The sequence below is a fragment of the Azolla caroliniana genome, unplaced genomic scaffold (genome assembly GCF_043228905.1).
Source record: "Azolla caroliniana isolate FFs.n. ecotype wild unplaced genomic scaffold, voAzoCaro1.0.p SCAF_7, whole genome shotgun sequence".
NCBI lineage: Eukaryota > Viridiplantae > Streptophyta > Polypodiopsida > Salviniales > Salviniaceae > Azolla > Azolla caroliniana.
In genome coordinates this window covers 8,514,034-8,533,857 of record NW_028230442.1, presented here as the reverse complement: position 1 = coordinate 8,533,857, position 19,824 = coordinate 8,514,034, and the positions used below count along the sequence as shown (strand labels likewise).

Here is a 19,824-nt window from a genome sequence, read left to right as displayed (position 1 = left end):
CCTTAACTATTCGGCCAAAGTAACGTGAAAATATTATTTAATACTAGTTATGTTAAATGTGTAGGGAAATACTAGTTATGTTAATACTGTTTTAACACCACGAAATACAACCAATGACAATGTTTATACAAATCATTTTACGCAATCACCTATATCGTTTCTGTTTTTTGCATGAATGGAAATATTTTCTCCAATGAAGTCGTCACCTGAGAGATTCGAACTCTCGTGGGGAGACCCCATGTACTTAGCAGGCACACGCCTTAACCACTCGGCCAAAGTGACTTGACAAAAATAAAATTTGAATTAAAACTAGTTATAAAATTTAAATTGAACGTTTAAACGTTTAGGAAAATTAAATAATACTACTCTCATATTGTTTTAAGAACAAGAAATATAAGCAATGATAATAGTGATACAAATCTTTCCAAGCAATCACATGCATCCTTTCCGTTCTTTGGATGTATAGAAACACAATCTACTCGCGAGAAAGTTTAAATCTTTAGGGAAATTAAATATTACTACTTCAATATTGATTTCAAAGCAAGAAATATAAGCGATGACAATAGTGACAGAAAGCTTTCCAAGGAATCACATGTAACCTTCAAGTCTTTGGATATATGGAAACACAATATTTCAGGAAATCGTCACTTGAGAGATTCGAACTCACGCGGGGAAACCCCATGTACTTAGCAGGCACACGCCTTAACCACTCGGCCAAAGGGACATGATAAAATTAATTAAAACTAGTTATGTTATATGTGTAGGGAAATTAAATATTACTCCTGTGATATTGTTTTAACACCACGAACTACAACCAATGACAATGTTTATACAAATAATTTTACGCAATCACCTGTATCGTTTCTGTTTTCTGCTTGAATGGAAATATTTTCTACAATGAAGTCGTAACCTGAGAGATTCGAACTCATGCGGGGAGACCCCATCTACTTAATAGGCACACGCCTTAACCACTCCGCCAGAGTGACTTGACAAAAGTTAAATTTGAAACTAGTTATAAAATTTAAATTGAAAGTTTAAATGTTTAGGAAAATTAAATAGTACTACTCCCATATTGTTTTAAGAACAAGAAATATAAGCAATGATAATAGCGATACAAATCTTTCCAAGCAATCACATGCATCCTTTCCGTTCTTTGGATGTATAGAAACACAATCTACTCGCGAGAAAGTTTAAATCTTTAGGGAAATTAAATACTACTCCTTCAATATTGATTTCAAAGCAAGAAATATAAGCGATGACAATAGTGAAAGAAAGCTTTCCAAGGAATCACATGTAACCTTCAAGTCTTCGGATATATTGAAACACAATATTTCAGGAAGTCGTCACCTGAGAGATTCGAACTCTCGCGGGGAAACCCCATGTACTTAGCAGGCACACGCCTTAACCACTCGGCCAAAGGGACATGATAAAATTAATTAAAACTAGTTATGTTATATGTGTAGGGAAATTAAATATTACTCCTGTGATATTGTTTTAACACCACGAACTACAACCAATGACAATGTTTATACAAATAATTTTACGCAATCACCTGTATCGTTTCTGTTTTCTGCTTGAATGGAAATATTTTCTACAATGAAGTCGTAACCTGAGAGATTCGAACTCTTGCGGGGAGACCCCATCTACTTAACAGGCACACGCCTTAACCACTTCGCCAAAGTGACTTGACAAAAGTTAAATTTGAAACTAGTTATAAAATTTAAATTGAAAGTTTAAATGTTTAGGAAAATTAAATAGTACTACTCCCATATTGTTTTAAGAACAAGAAATATAAGCAATGATAATAGCGATACAAATCTTTCCAAGCAATCACATGCATCCTTTCCGTTCTTTGGATATATAGAAACACAATCTACTCGCGAGAAAGTTTAAATCTTTAGGGAAATTAAATACTACTCCTTCAATATTGATTTCAAAGCAAGAAATATAAGCGATGACAATAGTGAAAGAAAGCTTTCCAAGGAATCACATGTAACCTTCAAGTCTTCGGATATATTGAAACACAATATTTCAGGAAGTCGTCACCTGAGAGATTCGAACTCTCGCGGGGAAACCCCATGTACTTAGCAGGCACACGCCTTAACCACTCGGCCAAAGTGACTTGATAAAATTGATTAAAACTAGTTATGTTACATGTGTAGGGAAATTAAATAGTACTACTGTGATACTGTTTTAACACCACGAACTACAACCAATGACAATGTGTATACAAATAATTTTACGCAATCACCTATATCGTTTCTGTTTTTTGCATGAATGGAAATATTTTCTCCAATGAAGTCGTCACCTGAGAGATTCGAACTCTCGTGGGGAGACCCCATGTACTTAGCAGGCACACGCCTTAACCACTCGGCCAAAGTGACTTGACAAAAATAAAATTTGAATTAAAACTAGTTATAAAATTTAAATTGAACGTTTAAACGTTTAGGAAAATTAAATAATACTACTCTCATATTGTTTTAAGAACAAGAAATATAAGCAATGATAATAGTGATACAAATCTTTCCAAGCAATCACATGCATCCTTTCCGTTCTTTGGATGTATAGAAACACAATCTACTCGCGAGAAAGTTTAAATCTTTAGGGAAACTAAATATTACTACTTCAATATTGATTTCAAAGCGAGAAATATAAGCCATGACAATAGTGACAGAAAGCTTTCCAAGGAATCACATGTAACCTTCAAGTCTTTGGATATATGGAAACACAATATTTCAGGAAATCGTCACTTGAGAGATTCGAACTCACGCGGGGAAACCCCCTGTACTTAGCAGGCACACGCCTTAACCACTCGGCCAAAGGGACATGATAAAATTAATTAAAACTAGTTATGTTATATGTGTAGGGAAATTAAATATTACTACTGTGATATTGTTTTAACACCACGAACTACAACCAATGACAATGTTTATACAAATAATTTTACGCAATCACCTGTATCGTTTCTGTTTTCTGCTTGAATGGAAATATTTTCTACAATGAAGTCGTAACCTGAGAGATTCGAACTCTTGCGGGGAGACCCCATCTACTTAACATGCACACGCCTTAACCACTTCGCCAAAGTGACTTGACAAAAGTTAAATTTGAAACTAGTTATAAAATTTAAATTGAAAGTTTAAATGTTTACGAAAATTAAATAGTACTACTCCCATATTGTTTTAAGAACAAGAAATATAAGCAATGATAATAGCGATACAAATCTTTCCAAGCAATCACATGCATCCTTTCCGTTCTTTGGATATATAGAAACACAATCTACTCGCGAGAAAGTTTAAATCTTTAGGGAAATTAAATACTACTCCTTCAATATTGATTTCAAAGCAAGAAATATAAGCGATGACAATAGTGAAAGAAAGCTTTCCAAGGAATCACATGTAACCTTCAAGTCTTCGGATATATTGAAACACAATATTTCAGGAAGTCGTCACCTGAGAGATTCGAACTCTCGCGGGGAAACCCCATGTACTTAGCAGGCACACGCCTTAACCACTCGGCCAAAGTGACTTGATAAAATTGATTAAAACTAGTTATGTTACATGTGTAGGGAAATTAAATAGTACTACTGTGATACTGTTTTAACACCACGAACTACAACCAATGACAATGTGTATACAAATAATTTTACGCAATCACCTATATCGTTTCTGTTTTTTGCATGAATGGAAATATTTTCTCCAATGAAGTCGTCACCTGAGAGATTCGAACTCTCGTGGGGAGACCCCATGTACTTAGCAGGCACACGCCTTAACCACTCGGCCAAAGTGACTTGACAAAAATAAAATTTGAATTAAAACTAGTTATAAAATTTAAATTGAACGTTTAAACGTTTAGGAAAATTAAATAATACTACTCTCATATTGTTTTAAGAACAAGAAATATAAGCAATGATAATAGTGATACAAATCTTTCCAAGCAATCACATGCATCCTTTCCGTTCTTTGGATGTATAGAAACACAATCTACTCGCGAGAAAGTTTAAATCTTTAGGGAAACTAAATATTACTACTTCAATATTGATTTCAAAGCAAGAAATATAAGCGATGACAATAGTGACAGAAAGCTTTCCAAGGAATCACATGTAACCTTCAAGTCTTTGGATATATGGAAACACAATATTTCAGGAAATCGTCACTTGAGAGATTCGAACTCACGCGGGGAAACCCCCTGTACTTAGCAGGCACACGCCTTAACCACTCGGCCAAAGGGACATGATAAAATTAATTAAAACTAGTTATGTTATATGTGTAGGGAAATTAAATATTACTCCTGTGATATTGTTTTAACACCACGAACTACAACCAATGACAATGTTTATACAAATAATTTTACGTAATCACCTGTATCGTTTCTGTTTTCTGCTTGAATGGAAATATTTTCTACAATGAAGTCGTAACCTGAGAGATTCGAACTCTTGCGGGGAGACCCCATCTACTTAACAGGCACACGCCTTAACCACTTCGCCAAAGTGACTTGACAAAAGTTAAATTTGAAACTAGTTATAAAATTTAAATTGAAAGTTTAAATGTTTAGGAAAATTAAATAGTACTACTCCCATATTGTTTTAAGAACAAGAAATATAAGCAATGATAATAGCGATACAAATCTTTCCAAGCAATCACATGCATCCTTTCCGTTCTTTGGATATATAGAAACACAATCTACTCGCGAGAAAGTTTAAATCTTTAGGGAAATTAAATACTACTCCTTCAATATTGATTTCAAAGCAAGAAATATAAGCGATGACAATAGTGAAAGAAAGCTTTCCAAGGAATCACATGTAACCTTCAAGTCTTCGGATATATTGAAACACAATATTTCAGGAAGTCGTCACCTGAGAGATTCGAACTCTCGCGGGGAAACCCCATGTACTTAGCAGGCACACGCTTTAACCACTCGGCCAAAGTGACTTGATAAAATTAATTAAAACTAGTTATGTTACATGTGTAGGGAAATTAAATAGTACTACTGTGATACTGTTTTAACACCACAAACTACAACCAATGACAATGTGTATACAAATAATTTTACGCAATCACTTGTATCGTTTCTGTTTTCTGCTTGAATGGAAATATTTTCTACAATGAAGTCGTCACTTGAGAGATTCGAACTCTCGTGGGGAGACCGCATGTACTTAGCAGGCACACGCCTTAACCACTCAGCCAAAGTGACTTGACAAAACGCCTTAACCACTCGGCCAAAGGGACATGATAAAATTAATTAAAACTAGTTATGTTATATGTGTAGGGAAATTAAATATTACTACTGTGATATTGTTTTAACACCACGAACTACAACCAATGACAATGTTTATACAAATAATTTTATGCAATCACCTGTATCGTTTCTATTTTCTGCTTGAATGGAAATATTTTCTACAATGAAGTCGTCACCTGAGAGATTCGAACTCTTGCAGGGAGACCCCATCTACTTAACAGGCACACGGCTTAACCACTCCGCCAAAGTGACTTGACAAAAATTAAATTTGAAACTAGTTATAAAATTTAAATTGAAAGTTTAAATGTTTAGGAAAATTAAATAGTGCTACTCCCATATTGTTTTCAGAACAAGAAATATAAGGAATGATAATCGTGATACAAATGTTTGCAAGCAATCACATGCATCCTTTCTGTTCTTTGGATGTATAGAAACACAGTCTACCCGCGAGAAAGTTTAAATCTTTAGGGAAATTAAATACTACTCCTTCAATATTGATTTCAAAGCAAGAAATATAAGCGATGCCAATAGTGACAGAAAGCTTTCCAAGAAATCACATGTAACCCTTCCGGTCTTTGGATATATGGAAACACAATATGGCAAGAAGTCGTCACCTGAGAGATTCAAACTCTCGCGGGGAGACCCCATGTACTTAGCAAGCACACGCCTCAACCACTCGGCGAAAGGGACATGATAAAATTAATTAAAACTTGTTATGTTAAATGTGTAGGGCAATTAAATAGTACTACTATGATACTGTTTTAACACCACGAAATACAACCAATGACAATGTTTATACAAATCATTTTACGCAATCACCTGGTTCGTTTCTGATTTTTGCTTGAATGGAAATATTTTCTAGATTGAAGTCGTCACTTCAGAGATTCGAACTCTCGCAGGGAGACCGCATGTACTTAGCAGGCACACGCCTTAACCACTCGGCCAAAGTGACTTGACAAAAATAAAATTTGAAACTAGTTAAAAAATTTAAATTGAAACTTTAAGTGTTTATGAAAGTTAAATTGTACTACTCCCATATTGTTTTAAGAACAAGAAATATAAGCAATGATAATGTGGTGGTCACATGGACCACACCTAGATTAGGCCCCTACCAAGCCCCATGCACCACACATAGACCACACCCAAATTAGGCCCCTACCAAGCCTCATGCACCACACCCAAACTAGGCCCCCACCAAGCCCCATAATTAGTAGAGCTAATTGGAGTGGGAGAACACCCTCCACGCTAAGAGAGAGTCTATAAAATGTAACTTGAGACATAATGAAAAGGAGGCTATTCTTGAGAGCATTTCACATCTTGAGCATTTCACATCTTGGTGGAGATGACGGGCAAGCCACCCCAGCACACGACCCCCAGAAGTGGCAGTCCCGCAACCAACCACACGACTCCACGCTGACACAGTGTCTTGGTGGTCCCACCTACAACAACTTCAGCCCCTCCTCCGCAAAGCCATCACGAGCAACCTGCACCAGGCACAACTACGCCAAAAACGACAACACGATATAGGCCGTGTCGACCATCAATACCACGTCGGTGACAAAGTCCTCGTCTACTTCCCCATCCGTCGTCGCGGTCTCAGCGAATCGCTCATGCACCGATGGATCGGTCCCTTCGAAGTTCAAAAGCAGATACGCGACACTACATACCTCCTCCGCCGCGCCTCCAACAACCGCTCTACCTTTGCTCACCAGTCTCGCATGAAGCCCTTCCATCAACTACCACTGCCCCCGCCCACACTCATGCCTACGACCACGCCCGTGTCATCCCCTCGTCTGGAACCGTCGTCCACGCCTCGTCGCGCTTCGACTGCACAATAACTTTTTTTTTTACAAGGGGGAATTGTGGTGGTCACATGGACCACACCTAGATTAGGCCCCTACCAAGCCCCATGCACCACACATAGACCACACCCAAATTAGGCCCCTACCAAGCCTCATGCACCACACCCAAACTAGGCCCCCACCAAGCCCCATAATTAGTAGAGCTAATTGGAGCGGGAGAACACCCTCCACGCTAAGAGAGAGTCTATAAAATGTAACTTGAGACATAATGAAAAGGAGGCTATTCTTGAGAGCATTTCACATCTTGAGCATTTCACAATAATAGTGATACAAATCTTTGCAAGCAATCACATGCATCCTTTCCGTTCTTTGGATGTATAGAAACACAATCTACTCGCGAGAAAGTTTAAATGTTTAGGGAAATTAAATACTAGTACTTCAATATTGATTTCACAGCAAGAAATATAAGCGATGACAATAGTGAAAGAAAGCTTTCCAAGGAATCACATGTAACCCTTCAAGTCTTTTGATATATAGAAACACAATATTGCAAGAAGTCATCACCTAAGAGATTTGAACTCTCGCGGGGAGACCCCATGTACGTAGCAGGCACACGCCTTAACCACCTGGCCAACGTGACTTGATAAACTTAATTACTAGTGGTGAAATTTAGGGGCATTAAATAGTGTACTCCGATATTGTTTTAGCACGAAAATATACAACCAATGACAATAGTGACACAAATCTTTCTAAGGATTCACATGTATGCTTTCAATTCTTTGGATGTATGGAAACAAAGTCTACTCCTTACAAATTCTAAATGTAATTAAATAGTAATACTCTAATATTGTTTTCACACCAAGAAATATAAACAATGACAATAGTGACACAAATCTTTCGAAGCAAATACATGTATGCTTTCCGTTCTTTGGATGTAGGGAAACACAGTCTACATGCGAGAAAGTTTAATTGTTTAGGGAAATTAAATTTTACTACTTCGATTTTGATTTCACATCACGAAATATAAGCAATGACAATAGTGATACAAATCTTTCGAAGCAATCCCATGCATCCTTTCCATTCTAGCAAAAAATCATCACCTTAGAAATTCAAACTCTTGAGGGCACACACCATGTACTTAACAGACACACGCCTTAACCACGCGGCGAAATTACATGATAAAATTAATTAAAGCTAGTTATTTTAAATGTGTAGGGAAATAAATAGACCTACTTCGATATTGTTTTCACACCAAGAAATATAACAAATTCCAAGAATGTTATGAATCTTTCGAAGAAATCACATGCATTCTTTCCGTTCTTTGGATGTATGAAACATAGTCTACTCGCGAGAACGTTTAAATGTTTAGGAAAATTAAATAGTGTATTGTTTTCACACCAAGAAATATAACAATGACAATAGTGACACAAACCTTTCGAAGCAATCACATGCATCCACTCCGTTCTTTTAAAGTTGGGAAACACAGTCTAGTCACGAGAAAGTTTAAATGTTTAGGGAAATTCAATACTACTACTTTGATATTGATTTCACACCAAGAAATATAAGCAATGACAATAGTGACACAAATCTTTCCAAGCAATCACATGCATCCTTTCCGTTCTTTGGATGTATAGAAACACATTCTTTGGATGTATAAGTTTAAATGTTTAGGGAAATTAAATACTACTATATTAGAGATCTAGGTACTAAAGTAAGCTTAAGATAAGGATAAACAAATGATAGATAGAAAGGAGAAAGAGAAAGAAGGGTGCCGATCCACCCGACCACCCCCGAGCGAAGGGATCGAGACGGACTCGAGCGTCGATCGGCGTCCCATACCACCGCCGTGGCGTCGAGTCGTACCTGGTGTTGGCGCGCTCGCTACAAGAGTTGACCCACCACAAGAGCAGAGTCTCGATGTTGTCAAAAGATGATCAAATGAGGGTAGCTAAGCCTCTTATTTATAGCAATACCCAAGGCCCCCAGGCAAGTTCACACTTGACCTAATGGGTTGTCTCAATCCCGAGGATTTAAAGTAATCCTCCCCTTCTTTACACTCTCGTTTAACCCTGACACTTATCCACGTGTATAGAATACCACGGTAAATTCTCACCACAGGATATTAAATGGTCATGCCCGACTACATCAATATTGATTTCACACCAAGAAATATAACCAATGACAATAGTAAAGAAAAATCTTTGAACAATTGACATGCATTCCTTCAATTGTTTGGATGTATGGAAACACAGTCTACTCGAGAGAAAGTTTATATCTTTAGGGAAATTAAATAGTACTACTCAAATACTGTTTTCGCACGAAAATATACAACCAATGACAATATTGACAAAAATCTTTCTAAGGATTCACATGTATGCTATCAATTCTTTGGATGTATGGAACAAAGTCTACTCATTAAAAAGTCTAAATGTAATGAAATAGTACTAGTCTGATATTATTTTCACACCAAGAAATATAAACAATGACAATAGTGACACAAATCTTTCAAAGCAATCACATGCATCCTTTCCGTTCTTTGGATGTAGGGAAACACAGTCTACTCGCGAGAAAGTTTATATGTTTAGGGAAATTAAATAGTACTACTCGAATACTTTTTTCGCACGAAAATATACAACCAATTACAATATTGATACTATTTTCACACCAAGAAATACGACCAATGACAATATTGATACAAATCATTCTAACTGATCACGTGTATCGGTTCAACTTTTTGCATGTATGGAAACTTTGTCTCCCATGAAGTCGTCACCTGAGAGTTTCGAACTCTCGCAGTGACACCCCATGTACTTAGCAGGCAGACGCCTTAACCACTCAGCCAAATTGACTTGACAAAAATTAAATATAACCAATGATAATAGTACTACTCCGATATTGTTTTCACACCAACAAATATAACCAATGATAATAGTGACACAAAACCTATCAAAGCAATCACATGTAACCCTGCAATTCTTTGGATGTATGAATACACAATCTTGCAATAATTTCTCAGCTACGAGATTCGAACTCTCAGGAGGAGACGCTATGTACTTAGCAGGCACAAGCCTTAACCACTCGGCCAATGTGACTTATTAAACATAAATTGGAAGTACTTATAAAAAGAAAATATAAACTTTAAATGTTCAGGGAAATTAAATAGTACGTCTCCGATATTGTTTTCACACCAAGAAATCTAGCCAAGAATAATAGTGACAAAAAATCTTCCAAAGCAATTACATGTATTCCTTCATTTCTTTGAATGTCTACTCGCGAGGAAGTTTACATATATAGGAAAATTAAATTATAGTAATCTGATACTATTTTCACACCAAGAAATACAACCAATGACAATATTGATACAAATCATTCTAAGCGATCATGTGTATCGTTTCAATTTTTTTCATGTATGGAAACTTTGTCTACCATGAAGTCGTCACCTAAGACATTCGAACTTTCGCGGAGAGACCCCATGTACTTAGCAAGCACACGCCTTAACCACGCGGCCAAAGTGACTTGACAAAAATTAAATAGTGACACCAATTTTTCGAAACAATCACATGTAACCCTTCCATTCTTTGGATGTGTTGAAACACATTCTTTGGACGAGTACCCTCGGATTATTCTGTTGTTCGAAATCGACGTCATCGAAACCGCGTCGGAATATGCCACGCCCGCTACACTCCACGACGAGGCTTACGAACCCAACCCGGAGTCAATGTTAGAACTAAGCAGAGCACGGGCAGCGTTCGAGAGGGAAATGGAAATTTCACTGCAAGTCACCGCTTCAGCCGTGGAAGAAGTAAATGTGGGTACGGCGTGAGAACCCCGATTCCCCTTCCATCGCAAAAGAATTGTTGCCGAATCAGAGAGCTGCGATGATAGCACTACTCAGGAAGTATAAAGATGTGTTTGCCTGGACCCACGAGGACATGAAGGGGTTAGATTCAAAGTTCTATCAACATAAGATCAATTTAGCAACCGACGCGAAATCGGTCTAGCAGCGTCGATACCGTATGAACCCAAACTACGCGGCCCGCGTAAAAGAAGAAATCGACAAACTCCTCAAGGCCGGATTCATACGACTAGTTAAACAAGCTACATGGTTAAGCCCGAGAGTAGTTGTACCAAAGAAAAATAGAAAAATATATGTATGCATGGACTACCGGAAATTGAACGTTGTAAACATTACGAACGCATTCCCTTTACCATTCACCGATAGCGTACTGGACATTGTCACGTGGCATGACATGTACAACTGTTTAGATAGCTTCAGTGGGTACAACCAAGTACGCATGCACCCCGACCACCAAGAGAAGACGGCATTTGCCACGGACTGGGGAGTCTATGTCATAGTCGTCATGATGTTCGGGCTAAAGACGGCGCCGACGACATTTCAACAGACAATCACGAAGATTTTTGGAGAATATATTCCGGCCTTCATGCAAGTTCTTTTAGACGATTTTGGGCTATATGGCACAACAACCGACCATTTTACGCATCTGCAGCTTTGCCTGAGCATTGCCAAACCGCACGCCTAAGCCAGAATCCCACCAAATGCGGCTTCGGCGTTACCAGCGAGGCTCTCCTCGGCCATATAGTCAGCAAGGGATAGCGGTCGATCCGAATAAAATCTCCGTGATTACTCACGCTAAAACATCGACAAACGCGAAATCACTCAGCCGGTTTTTGTCATGATAACACTCACATCATGCATCGGAAGGATCATGACACTCACATTATGACTCGAAAGGATTTGAACCCACGACCTTGTTGTACACATGTCATATCCTTAACCATTATATTAATATTCTTATATGTATAGTCTTTAGAATATGAAATCTAATATCATAGGAATATTCTATATTACTCTACATTCTAGAATGACCTAGAATATTCTAGAGTGTTCTATACCACTAGAACCTTCTAGAATACTCTAGAGATCTTCTAGATTACTCTACATTCTAGGATAACCTAGAATATTCTAGAATGTTCTCTATTACTTATAAATAGGGATCTACCACCCATCCCAAACCTAAATTGGTTCAACGCCATTTTGTAGCCTACTCTTTGTAATTCATTTTACGCTTCAATATAATAATTCTCTTTCAATTATCTCTCTACCTCTTTTTCTCTCTCTTTCTCTCTCTCAGTCTTGACAGTTTGAACCAATTTTTTTCTTTTTATGTCTTCGTCTTCCACAAACCCTAACAAGTTTTCTTCTTCCTTCTCCTCTCCCCTCGTAAGCTATGGAGTCCGTGAGCAAACAAGAATACATGCGTGTTCTTTCTGAGCTCGACATGCTCACAAATAAATTTTTGGCATTAGAGCATGAGAATCAAAGGCTACTTGGAGATCTACAACACGTGAGTGCCGAAAAAGCTCAACAATATGAACAGTTATCACAGCGGGTTCATCAACTCGAGGTGACTATATTGTCATTACGAGAGCAAGCGTCAGGGGCTCAGAACTCCCCTAGAGAGCCAAAGATCAGCCTCCCTGCCAACTTTGATGGTACGAGATCTTTATTTCGAGGCTTTTGTAATCAAGTTCGTCTAGTTATTCAGCTACACCCCAATCGGTATCCAACTGATGTTGCTCGTGTGGGATTAGTGGGAACTTTACTATGTGGTACGGCGTTAGCATGGTTCACACCACTTCTCGAGAAGAAATCACCATTGCTGGAGGATTTTTAGGCATTTGTTAAAGAGTTTCAAGCTAGTTTCGAAGACACCGACAACACTAGGACCGCGATAAACAAGATTCGAAGGCTTCGACAAGGAGATCGTCCCACGTCGGCTTATGCAGCCGATTTCTGTCTCTTGGCATGCGATATCCCTTGGGATGAGGCAGCCTTAATGGATCAATTCCATCAAGGTTTGAGAAATGATGTCAAAGATCTTCTTCTTACTTTCCCTGAAGATCCGAAGTCACTTACAGAAGCCATTAGTCGAGCCATGCGATTGATAATTGCCTATTTGAGCAACGTTCTGAGCGCCAACAAATGTTACACCGCCAACCTGAGTAGACTTACGCTTCCATAGTCACAACGCCTCCACAAGTTTCTAGACCCATTACAGGGGATGACCCAACTGCGATGGAAATAGAGTCAACACAACGTCGTGGGCCGTTATCAGATGCTGAGAAGCAACGACGTTGAGCACATCGCCTTTGCCTGTATTGTGGCGGTCCAGGACATATAGCTGTAAATTGTCCACATAAACCTAGGCATCAAGTATACCAAGTAAGTGCCCATGAACACCCTACATCGAGTTCTATTGTTACTTCTAATAACATAAATAAGCCTCATAGTCCATGCCATGAGAATAGATTCGATGTCTTGAGTCAATTAGAGGATGTGTTAAACGAGTAAGTCCGGCCAAAATAGGAGCCATTTGGTTGGACCATCCTAGCTATGTAGAGTTAGTTCCTAGTCGTGGTTCCATTTCATCAAATCAAGTGAGTCGAGTTTTTTCAGCACAAGTCGAGCTTACCACATCTACATGTCATCGAGTCCTAGCCTCTACCCTTCTAGATTCTGGAGCCAACTCTTGTTTCATGGATCGTGAATTTGCCTTGTCACAAAACATCCTCTTGAATAAGCTTCCCAGCCCAGTCGTCGTAGGGGTCATTGATGGACGTCCCATAGCATCACGAGATATAGTCGAGGAGTCCGAGCCAATTAGGATAGTTCTTGGCAATTTGGCAAGCATAATCTCTTTCAACATTATTCGTAGTCTGGAACACCCAATAGTTCTAGGTCTCCCCTGGTTTGAACTCCATAACCCGAAGATTGATTGGATGAAAATAACAATTTAGGAGACCCGGGAAAAAAGCACAAACCCCGCATCCCTCTCTCTTACATGTGATAATAGATCCCCAGAGTTATCGCCCATCTCTTTACGACAATTGCGGAAGGAAGGGGGGAACGAGGCCATGTTCGTCTTTGCAATAATAGCAACTCCATCATCCACTTCACGTGAAGCAGACATTAAACTACCAGAGAAATACAAGGAGTTTTCAAATGTCTTTGATAAGGTGAAGGCCAATACATTGTTGGAGCATCGGCCATACAACTGCCCTATTGACTTACAACCAGGGAAAGAACCTCCATGGGGCCCAATTTATAATCTCTTCCCTGTAGAGCTAGAGACTTTGCGGGAATATATTGATGAGAATCTGGCAAACGGATTCATTCGGCATTCTAGATCCCCTGTTGGTGCACCTATCTTCTTCGTTAAGAAGAAGAATGGGACTCTTCAGTGGTCCTGGATTATCGAGGGCTAAACAAAGTGACTATATACGAAATAGATATGCTCTACCATTAATCCTGAATCTTTTGGAGCGTCTCAATGGTGCAAAACATTTCACGAAGTTGGACCTTCGTGGAGCATATAGTCTAGTTCGGATTCGCCCAGGGGATGAATGGAAGACAACTTTCCTCACTCGCTATGGACATTTTGAGTATACAGTGATGCCATTCGGTCTCACGAATGCACCTGCTGTTTTCCAACATATGGCGAACGATATTTTTCGAGATTTTCTTGATATCTTCACTATAGTTTACCTATATGATATTTTAATCTACTCAAAGACCCAAGAGGAGCATGACGAACATGTTTGTCAAGTACTGCGTCGACTTCGAGAATATGGTCTCTACGCAAAATTAGAAAAGTGTAGTTTCGGCCAGAATCAAGTGGAATTTTTGGGGTATGTTGTATCGTCAAATGGTATTGCTATGGACCCCATGAAGGTACAAGCAATTTTAGAGTGGCAAACGCCCCTTTCAGTGCGTGATGTGCAATGTTTTCTCGGGTTTGCAAATTTTTATCCAAAATTTATTAAAGATTATTCCAAGGTTGTGCTTCCGCTTACTCAACTCACACATAAAGATCAACCATTTATATGGAATTCAGATGCAGCCGAGGCATTTGAAACCTTAAAACGAGCATTTACAACAGAACCTATCTTAGCACATGTCGACCCAACAAAATGCTTCATCCTCGAAGCCAATGCATCCGATTTTGCACTAGGGAGTGTCCTCTCGCAGACTAGAGATGATGGAGAATTACACCCTGTCGCCTTTCATTCACAAAAGTTTGAAGCTGTAGAGATCAACTATGAGATCCATGACAAAGAGTTTCTTGCAATCGTGGATTCGTTTCAACAATGGCGACATTTCCTAGAAGGTTCTTCTCAGCAGATCATTGTCTACAATGATCATAAGAACCTGACTTATTTCCAAAATGCTCGAGTCTTGAGTCGACGACAAGCCCGGTGGGCGCAATTTTTGACTCACTTCGACTTTATCATCATATATCGCCTTGGGATGCAACAAGGCAAAGCAGATGCTCTTTCTCGGCGCTCTTATATGGAACTTCGTCCAGGGGAACCTGCATTTGAGCATCAAAAACAAATCCTTTTGGGTCCTAATCGATTATGGTTAATGGTAGTTAACGCCATAACAACTCTTGAAAATTCCACTCTTCTTGATTCCATTCGAGATCATATGGCCACGGATGATTTCGCCAAGGATGTTTTGGATCATATCGTCCTGGATCGTGCTTCTTGCTCACGGTCGAAAAATCCTCGTAATGACTATTGTCAATTCAATTGGCATGGTGGTTTTCTGTTTCGACAAAATTTATTGTATGTTCCTGATGGTCCCCCACGGCAACAAGTTTTGCAACATTGCCATGACTCACCAATGGCTAGTCATTTTGGAGTTCACAAGACTCTAGAATTAATTTCTTGACACTATTGGTGGCCTCGCCTTCGTCATTTTGTTGAGGAGTATGTTCGAAGTTGTGATATATGTTGTCGATCAAAGAATCCTCATCACCGACATTATGGCTTACTACAACCACTTCCCATTCCGGAAACTACTTGGAAGTCTATATCCTTGGACTTCATTACTGATCTCCCAGTTTCAAAAGGTTTTGATGCAATTCTCACAGTGGTTGATCGATTTACCAAAATGGCACATTTGTTGCCATGTACAAAGTCGATTACTAGTCAAGAGGCAGTTGATCTCGTTATGCGGGATGTATTTAAGCATCATGGTCGGCCTGATGACATTATTAGTGATCGTGGTCCACAATTCATCTCAAAAATTTGGAAGCACCTGTTCAAACTTCTCCACATTTCAGTTAAGCTTTCTTCGGGCTATCATCCTGAAACAAATGGCCAAACAGAGCGTACCAACCAGACATTGGAACAATATCTTCGTTGTTTCATCAACTATCAAAAAGATGATTGGGTTGATTTTTTGCACTTGGCGGAATTCGCTTACAACAACTCAGCCCATTCTTCTACATGATATTCCCCATTTTTTGCAAATACGGGTTGCCATCCTCGGTGGACGATGAATGCGCATCCAGAAGTTCCTACCAACCTGTTGGGAGACAGGTCCCTCCGGATGGGAAGGGGGAAGATCAGTGACGATGAACAAACTCGGCCAAGGCCGATAGGCCGAGGCCGAAACCGTATGAGGAGTACCCGGCTACGGAGAGCCGGATGGTGCAGGCCCGGTATGAACCGGATGAGGAGTACCCGGCTACGGAGAACCGGATGGTGCAGGCCCGGTATGAACCGGATGAGGAGTACCCGGCTACAGAGAGCCGGATGGTGCAGACCCGGTATGAACCGGAGGAAGAGACATGTTCGTAAATATGTTTCTGAGAGCCCATTGTGGCTATATTTGTAAATAGCCGAAAAGTCATATTAGTATAAATATGACTTAGGGCAAACTAATATTAGGTTGTTGTCAATTTTCTGTATTACACGAGATTAGTGTGCGTAACGTTGTACAGAGAGAGAGAGAGAGAAAGAGGTCGTTGCCTCTGTTGTAACCGCCGCCTGTGGCGAAGAGCGTGAGTTCGAGGTCGTTGCCTCCGTGAACTCACTGTTTTGTACATTCATACATAGTGACAGTTTGCAGCCTGTGGGCTGCCGTTGTTTTTCCCCTAGTTTGGGGTTTTCCACGTAAACCTCCTGTGTACCATTTCTCTTCTTTGTGTCGCGTTTCATTACCTGTTTTTCTGTGTATGAAAAGAATCTCGGTTGTGGCCGAGTCTTGCGCATAAGGAACGACAAGTTCCTGTCACAACCCTGTTGCCGAGGATCGTCTTAGTCACCTCCAAGAAATTCAAGCTAACATTCTCCACAATTTGCATGATGCTCAATTTACACACAAGAGGCTTGCCGATCATCATCGTCTAGACTCCTCAAAAAAGTTCCGCATTGGGGATCATGTATGGCTTCTCCAACACAACATCAAGACCACTCGACCTTGTAGTAAATTGGATTACCAACGTTTTGGCCCTTACATGATCACTGGTAAGATAAGTGAGGTTGCATTTCGTCTTGACCTCCCTCCGCCCATGCATCTTCATCCGGTGTTTCATGTATCCCTTTTGGAACCTTATACTACAAGTTCAATTCCGGGCCATCTTACGACACCCCCACCATCTGTCAAGTTCTTGGACGGACCTGAATTTGAAATTGCTGCCGCTCTTGATTCTAAAATTGTGCGCAACAAGCTGTATTACTTAGTCAATTGGCTACGCTATACCCCCAATGATCGAACTTGGGAACCTGCCGCAAATCTTTCCAATGCATTTAATCGCCAATATCCTTGTAAACCAAGTCCTAATACAAACCCTACGACCCGTGAGACGTGTCGTCAAAGAAGGGGGATAGTGTCATGATAACACTCACATCATGCATCGAAAGGATCATGACACTCACATTATGACTCGAAAGGATTTGAACCCACGACCTTGTTGTACACATGTCAAATCTTTAACCATTGTATTAATATTCTTATATGTATAGTCTCTAGAATATGAAATCTAATATCATAGGAATATTCTATATTACTCTACATTCTAGAATGACCTAGAATATTCTAGAGTGTTCTATACCACTAGAACCTTCTAGAATACTCTAGAGATCTTCTAGATTACTCTACATTCTAGGATAACCTAGAATATTCTAGAGTGTTCTCTATTACTTATAAATAGGGATCTACCACCCATCCCAAACCTAAATTGGTTCAACGCCATTTTGTAGCCTACTCTTTGTAATTCATTTTACACTTCAATATAATAATTCTCTTTCAATTATCTCTCTATCTCTTTTTCTCTCTCTTTCTTTCTCTCAGTCTTGACAGTTTTTAGGGCAAATATGATGGTATAATCAAATGATACGCTATTTGGCGGACTTCGCCACGCCGTTACATGCCACCGTTCATCAAACTCCCTTCCAATGGACATCTACGGAAGAGAAGGCATATGATGCGCTAAAGGTAATGCTAACGTAGGCAACCGTCATACAAGCACTAGTTTGGGCGAAGCCATTCCACGTGTTCGTAGATGCCTCAGACATAGAAATAGGTAGTGCGCTAATGCAGCTCACGGAGCCGAATTGGTACCGGCCGGTGTACTACGCTAGTCGGAAATTACCAACGGCTGATCGTAACTATCCCACAACGGAGCGTGACACATTGGGTATGATCTATAGCATCAATAAGTTCCGACATTATCTGCTAGGGCGAAAATTCACGTTTCACGTGGATCATTCGGCACTGCTATATTTGGTAGGGAAACAAGCGCTGACGGGGAAAATGGCGAGATGGATGTTGTTGCTTCAAGAATTCGACTTTGGAATTCAGGACCGCCCAGGTACACAACACGTAGTGGCAGATTTTTTGAGCAGACTCGATAATGGAGAAACGTCGCAGAAGGATGACGATGACTTTCCAGATGCGGACATTCTGCGGGTAGCAACGCTAGCAGAACGAACGGAAAAGACTGTCCCGGATCGGTGTCTCATGGAAATGACCTACTTCCTGACCATAGGGTTACCGCCACCTCAATTATGGACGGACGAGAAAAAACGGTTGGCCGTACGAAGTCGAAACTTCTGTTTAGTGGCAGACATACTATACCACAAGGGCAGTGACAACATCTTGAGGCGCGGAATACGGCAGGATGAGAAGGCCGCGGTTCTACGCGAAGCCCATTTTGGTACAGCAGGAGGACATTACGCGGGCGATGTTATGGCCCGGCAAATTTGGCTAGCAGGACTTTGGTGGCCAACGACACAAAAGGACGCGTATGAATATTGCAAACAGTGTGATTCATGTCAACGACTGGGCCAGCCCACGGAAGTCGTGAGAATGCCACACCAACCAGTGTTACCATTGGATCCTTTCCAAAAGTGGGGGCCGCGGCTGCTCGAACAGGTAATAAGTATATCCTGGTGACCACAGATTACTGTACCAAGTGGGTAGAAGCGAAACCATTGTGTGAGAATACCGCGGAAGTCACGGCGAAATTCCTTTACGAACAGATTTGGTGTCGTTTTAGCTGCCCTATCGAGCTCATTAGTGACCAAGGGAGTCACTCTCTGAATACGGTCATCAGCGAACTGACCCAACATTACACTATGGTGCACAAAAATAGTACGTTGTATTACCTGCAGGCAAATGGCTTGGCGGAATCCACGAACAAAACCCTCCAAACTATCCTCAAAAAGATAGTCAATGAGAACAGGACAGATTGGGACACCAAGTTGCATAGCGCGTTATGGGAATACCGTACCACCTATAAGATCAGCATACAATCAACATCGTTCAGGCTAGCATTTGGTCTAGAGGTCGTGATGCCAGTCGAATTCCAAGTACCCAGTCTGCGGATTCAAGTACGAGCCCGGCTACCAGAGGGCAAATCCGAACAAGTACGGCTAGAACAACTACTATAGCTAGGAGAAACAAGGTTACGTA

At 40.1% G+C, this 19,824-nt stretch overlaps 12 non-coding genes across 12 annotated transcripts; all 12 read right to left on the bottom strand.

Annotated features, from left to right (window-relative positions):
- Window positions 1-200: 200 nt before the first annotated feature.
- TRNAS-GCU (transfer RNA serine (anticodon GCU)) lies at window positions 201-282 on the bottom strand. Its single transcript has one exon. It is a non-coding gene; the product is annotated as a tRNA-Ser (tRNA).
- A 360-nt stretch (window positions 283-642) lies between these two features.
- Window positions 643-724, bottom strand: TRNAS-GCU (transfer RNA serine (anticodon GCU)). The gene has a single exon. It is a non-coding gene; the product is annotated as a tRNA-Ser (tRNA).
- Window positions 725-1,341: 617 nt separating this feature from the next.
- TRNAS-GCU (transfer RNA serine (anticodon GCU)) lies at window positions 1,342-1,423 on the bottom strand. The gene has a single exon. It is a non-coding gene; the product is annotated as a tRNA-Ser (tRNA).
- Window positions 1,424-2,040: 617 nt separating this feature from the next.
- TRNAS-GCU (transfer RNA serine (anticodon GCU)) lies at window positions 2,041-2,122 on the bottom strand. Its single transcript has one exon. It is a non-coding gene; the product is annotated as a tRNA-Ser (tRNA).
- A 180-nt stretch (window positions 2,123-2,302) lies between these two features.
- TRNAS-GCU (transfer RNA serine (anticodon GCU)) lies at window positions 2,303-2,384 on the bottom strand. Its single transcript has one exon. It is a non-coding gene; the product is annotated as a tRNA-Ser (tRNA).
- Window positions 2,385-2,744: 360 nt separating this feature from the next.
- TRNAS-GCU (transfer RNA serine (anticodon GCU)) lies at window positions 2,745-2,826 on the bottom strand. Its single transcript has one exon. It is a non-coding gene; the product is annotated as a tRNA-Ser (tRNA).
- Window positions 2,827-3,443: 617 nt separating this feature from the next.
- Window positions 3,444-3,525, bottom strand: TRNAS-GCU (transfer RNA serine (anticodon GCU)). The gene has a single exon. It is a non-coding gene; the product is annotated as a tRNA-Ser (tRNA).
- Window positions 3,526-3,705: 180 nt separating this feature from the next.
- TRNAS-GCU (transfer RNA serine (anticodon GCU)) lies at window positions 3,706-3,787 on the bottom strand. Its single transcript has one exon. It is a non-coding gene; the product is annotated as a tRNA-Ser (tRNA).
- Window positions 3,788-4,147: 360 nt separating this feature from the next.
- TRNAS-GCU (transfer RNA serine (anticodon GCU)) lies at window positions 4,148-4,229 on the bottom strand. Its single transcript has one exon. It is a non-coding gene; the product is annotated as a tRNA-Ser (tRNA).
- A 617-nt stretch (window positions 4,230-4,846) lies between these two features.
- On the bottom strand, window positions 4,847-4,928 carry TRNAS-GCU (transfer RNA serine (anticodon GCU)). The gene has a single exon. It is a non-coding gene; the product is annotated as a tRNA-Ser (tRNA).
- A 180-nt stretch (window positions 4,929-5,108) lies between these two features.
- Window positions 5,109-5,190, bottom strand: TRNAS-GCU (transfer RNA serine (anticodon GCU)). Its single transcript has one exon. It is a non-coding gene; the product is annotated as a tRNA-Ser (tRNA).
- A 915-nt stretch (window positions 5,191-6,105) lies between these two features.
- On the bottom strand, window positions 6,106-6,187 carry TRNAS-GCU (transfer RNA serine (anticodon GCU)). The gene has a single exon. It is a non-coding gene; the product is annotated as a tRNA-Ser (tRNA).
- Window positions 6,188-19,824: the final 13,637 nt, after the last annotated feature.